Here is a 6,000-nt window from a genome sequence, read left to right on the forward strand (position 1 = left end):
TTTATCACTTATTTAAAAATGATTAAAGATTAATTTACTTTTTATTTTATGAGAGATGAAAGGTCAAAACTTAATTATTATTTTAGAATGATTATTATAATATTATACAATGTCAAGAATTTACAGAAAACAGAAAAGGATTAGAGACTAATATATATTGTAAAGAAAAATCTATTTATGTGGTTATAGTTCAAACTTAAAACATTTGTAGCGGTACAGCAATTATACATTGTATATTTCACAAAAAACAAATAACTTAGTACAGTCATAATTAACCTAAGTAATATGGGATTTTTTATTTTTATAAATTAAATAAATATAATAATTACTAAAATAAAAAATTTTAAAAATATTTATCGAAATAAATACTTCTTTTTTATCTCGTTTACACCGTACACAAAATAATTTTGCATGTATCTCATTTACAGTGTAAACGAGATAAGACAGATGCATGTGATACGTGTTTATCTCGTTTACTGTGTAAACAAGATATATGTATTTTTTAAAAAAAAAATTGAAAATAGTAAAAAATATTAATAATATCAATAATTCAAACTTTTACCATGCAATTAGTACATAAAAAGGTTAGTAGAAGAGATTAAAATGAATATATTTAATCAATTTTAATCCATTTTAAATGATAGGGATTTATACGTTTATTTGAAAACCATTTGTAACTACCCATTCTTATTTATACGTGGTTTATTTAATGGGCAGTAACTACCTATTTCTAGTTACCCGTTCCATTTACACGTAAGTTATTTAATGGGCAGTAACTACTCATTACTATTTACACGTGATTTATTTAATTAGCAGTAATTCACCTACTTTTTTTGTTTGTTGCATGGGAATACATGAGTCATTAAATAAATCACGTGTATTTAAATTATATTTTAAATTTTTAAACAATGGGTAATTAGAAAAGAGGTAACCGTATTAATAGTGGGTAGTTAATACCCATTAAATAAATCACGTGTAAATGATAATGGATAACTAGTAATAGGTAGTTACTGCCCATTAAAGACAGGTGTAAATAGTAATGGGTAGTTACAAATGGTTTCCAAGTAAACGTGTTAATTTCTATCATTTAAAATAGACTAAAATTGATCAAATATATCCATTTTAATTTTTTTTACTAACTTTTTATGTACTAATTGCATGGCAAAATTTTGGATTATTGATATTATTAATATTTTTTATTATTTTTAAAGTTAAAAAAAATACATAAATTTCGTTTACAGTGTAAACGAGATAAATACATGTCGCATACATCTGTCTTATCTCAACGAGATACATGCAAAATTATCTCGTTCATAGTATAAATAAGATAAGAGAGAGGTATTTATTTCGGTAAATATTTTTAAAATTATTTATTTTGGTAATTATTACATTTATTTAATTTATAAAAATAAAAAATCTAAGTATTATGGTATACAAAAAAATAAATACGTTAATGTTTTTTTTAAAAAAATATATATCATCATGTTTACTAAAATATTTTTATTATTAATTAATAAATGATAAAAATATTGTTTTATTAGAGGTGTAAATTTAAATATTAATTATCAAATTTAAATAGAATTTATGCTTTTTTATAAATATATATAATGAAGGATGATTCACAAAAGTACTGTAATAAAAAGACAACGTGACTATAATAGTAGTTGAACTCAACAAGCATGACTTTGTAAAATATTTACAGCCATAAAAGATACTAATTTAACAAATTGATATACATCAATAAAAAGAGTAACCGATATTTAAAAAATATTTGAGCGCAATGGCATCCCATTACCTCAAAGTTGATTTAAAAAAAAAAAACAAATTTTCATCTCATCATCATGCATCCATTCATATTGGATTAATTGTTTAATATCAATAAATTTTATAACATAAATCTCACTACAAATAATAATAATAATAATAATAATAATAATAATAATAATAATAATAATAATAAAAAATAAATAAATAAAGGTCTATTCAATTTTTAATCCATTCGTCTTAATAAAAATATTTCTAATCTATTATCTAATAACAAATTATTTTTTTTAGCCAAAGATAGAAAGACTCGAATCCACAATCTTTTAGATGAGTATGAAAAGATTATACTATTTGAGCTATAACTCATTAACCAATAACAAATTACTTTACATGCAAAAAAAAATTCATGTTTCATTCGGAATAAAATATATAAATAAATAAAGTTTACTCATATTCTTGTATTCTAATATTGGACTGAAATATTAGTTTTTGGTGGCCAACATCAAATTGTAAAAGGCCTACAATTAACCCAACATAAAGCCCCATACCATGCAGGACTAATCCAAGATGCGTGTAGTAACTCACTAACTCCCACACCTTTATCGTATTCACTCCATAACAATACTTACCAAACAAGGCTCAACGTCGCACTTGTTAGATTATTTCCAGTAGAAAATTCATTTCAGTTCTTGTTTATAGCCTACCTGTCATAAAAAGTAACTCTACATCAGTTTTTGCATTATAAATAGTAAATAGAAACTCAAAGTATCTCTCTATTCTTCATTAGAAGGAACTAACTTTAGTCTCTGTTGTGGTCCTACTTAATTAATTAATTAAAATATTTAAAATTAATATAATTAATTTTTTTAATAATGTAATTTAAATTTTTAAATTTAAAAATAATTCACTATTAAAAGATATTAATATTAAATAAATTCATATATAACAATAATACACAATATATAATTCGGGGTTACACTAATTTGTAAAATTACTTAATACAAAGAAAAACATAATTAAGCTCTATAGTTGACGATAAGCATTGTGAAATTGTCATATGTGTTCAATCAAGTCCTCTTTCAATTGTCTATACTGCTGCGTATTTCGAAGTTAGACATTTTTTTGGAGAAATTGATAGTATGGTGCAAAATCTTCTTCTCCTAGCTGAGGTTGTGATAAGCCATTTTCGACATCATCATACTCTAAGCCTTGAGCAAAATTTCCTGTATAAGTGTCTCTTTCATCCTCAACAATCATATTATGCAATATAATATAAGCTCTCATTATGTTGGCAAGCTTCTTCTTTTTTCAAAAATGAGCTGGACCACGTATAATTGCAAAGCGTACTTGCAACACTCCGAATGCTCGCTCCACATCTTTTCTTTGCCCTTCTTGGTATTGTGCAAATAACTTGCGTTTATCCCCTTGTGGCTTTGAGATTGATTTGACAAATGTGGCCCATTCAGGATAAATACCATCTGCTAAATAGTATCCCATAGTATAATTATTACCATTAATAGTATAATTTACCTCTAGAGCACGGTCATTTAGAATATCATCGAACAACTGGAGAATGATCTAACATGTTGATATCGTTATTTGAACCAGAAACTCCAAAGAACGCATTCCATATCCAAAGGTCTGAAGATGCTACAACCTCAAGTACTATGGTTGCAACCCCACGATAACCACTCATGTACATACCTTTTCACGCCTTCGGACAATTTTTTCATTGCCAATGCATGCAGTCAATGCTACCTGACATGCTAGGGAAGCCACGACTCTCCGCCATTTGTAGCAGGCGTTGTACGTCATTTGGATTGGGTTTTCGCAAGTATTCATCCTCGAAAACCGAAATGACACCTTCAACAAATTTTTTCAAGCATTTAATTGTAGTGCTCTCGCCTATGCGCACATAATCATCAACAGCATCAGCTGCTACGCCATATGCTAACATCCGTATCGCAGCGGTACATTTCTTGAGTGGCGACAAGCCTCTTCTTCCAGTTGCATCAACCCTCTGTTGGAAATACGGATAGACGTTTGAGAGAGCGTCTACTATCCGAAGGAACACATGTCTTCTCATTCGAAATCTCCGTCGGAAAATGTCAGCATTATACACCGGTTCATCTGCAAAGTATTCTTGGAAAAGGCGATGATGTCCTGCTTCTCGATCTCTGTTGATCCATCTACGAGTAATTGGGATAGAACTTCTATCGATATCTTCTTCTTCTGAATCTTCGAGTAAACACTCATCGAACCAATTATCTATGAGTGTGTTATCTTGCCGTCTTCTTTTGCCATACAAAGCCTCATTAAACATATCATCAAAATTTCTAGCCATATTTAGAAATATATTTTTAGTTCTCTTCCGAGGTGAGAAACAAGAGTTGAAGTAGAGTTGCGGAGTCATTGATAGTTGATATTTATAAGTATGCCTGCAATAACTACCTTAACGGCTAGTTTTGCAATGGCTACTTAACGGCTAGTTTTGCAACGGTCACTTTCATGAACAATAAGGGCACAATAATATTGACTAATTTAAAAACTTACATCAGAAATAAATAAAACAAACTACATCACATACCAGTAATACGCAATAAAAATAATAACATAATACATAACTCTACGAATACAAGGAACCATTAAGTAAACCACTTGGCGATTATTTTCTCACATGCAATCTCATGAAGAGCTCGTCATTTTTCACTCATTGAAAACGTGTCAGTATTAAGTATTTGCATATCCATCTCCCTTTCCCTTTCCTTGGCCATCCTTTCCATTTTCCTTTCTTTTGCTTTTATCTCAATTTCTTTAATATACCTCTGAGTTTGTAATTCTTGTTCTTTCATTGCCGCTTGAGCTTGTAATTCTTGTTCTTTCATTGCCGCTTGAATTTGTAACTCATTCTCTTTGATAGCCATAATCTTTCCTCTATGTTCCTTCTCCTCTTCTCTTTCTTTTTCCCTATCCATTAGTTCCTTTTCTCTAACATTCTCAATATCTTCCATGAGATATAATTTTTTAACAACCGATTATTTTCTTTTGCTAAAATCTTCAGACATTTGTGCTTTTCCCTTACCTTTTTGCTTGCTCTTCTTTGATCCTTGTGGGCGAACGGGAGAGTCCACATCGGGCTCGTTAGCCAACGGTGTTTCTGGATTTGATGAGGATGAGTATGCTCCAGTTGCACTAACCTTGATTCTCTTTGAGCCGCCACTCTGTGTAGGTAGTTGGCTTCTCTATTTTTGCTCTAACCGAAGCATGTTCCAATGCCTCTCAAAAGTGAATTTTTGACCATAATTTATGGAATAAAGTTTATAAGCCAACTCCTTTATATCATCAGCGTTCGAACCACTCCTTATGTTTCGACTAGCTTGATCGTAGCAACCAACAAATTGTGCAACAGCCTTGTTGATCTTATACCATCGTTTCTTACATGCAACTACCCCCTTGTCATGTCGGAGCAATATTCTACACAGTAGCTATGAATTCGACTCCAAAATGTTTCCCTCTTTTGATCGGTACCAACTATAGGGTCAGTTGAAACATTTAACCATGCACTGGTCAGCATCTCATCCTCTTTGCAATGCCAGTGTTGAATACTATCTTGCCTCCAATCTTCAATATCATCATCATTGAGGTCGATAGCATCTAATCCACGAGGGTTGGCAAAATCTGAATATTGCGAATTTGGACTAGATTGTATAGGAGTTTGAGAGGATGGGTTAGAAAAGCCACCAACACCAGATGAGTTATGTCTTGATGCACTGAATTGAGTTGGAAACGGCAAAGAAGTTGGAGTAACATTTTCGATAGAAGGGTTAAATATGGATGAAAATGGAAAATGTGGTGTTTGTGAATTTTGATTTTGCGGTTGGAATATAGAAAATTGATTATTATAAGGAGCTTGAAAATTGAAATTAGACAAATTTTGTGGATTTGGATTTTGAAATGTATTCGGTAGTGTGAAGTTTTGATTTGGGACTTGAGATTTTGAGGTTTGAGATTGTTGGGTATTTGGAATTTGAGAAAAGTTTTGTAAGTAATTGAAGAAAGAGTTGAGTTGGTTTGGATCCATTTTTCCAAACAAAAAACAATATCAGCAGAACTTTGATTTCGTAAACTTGGAAGAAGATGAAGAAGAGTAGTAGAAAGTGTGAGAATAGAAGTGTATGTAAGTGGTATATATAGAGTAATAAAATATTAATTTATTAATAATAACGGTAACATAAT

The sequence above is a fragment of the Arachis hypogaea genome, chromosome 7 (assembly GCF_003086295.3).
Source record: "Arachis hypogaea cultivar Tifrunner chromosome 7, arahy.Tifrunner.gnm2.J5K5, whole genome shotgun sequence".
NCBI classification, from domain to species: Eukaryota; Viridiplantae; Streptophyta; class Magnoliopsida; order Fabales; family Fabaceae; genus Arachis; species Arachis hypogaea.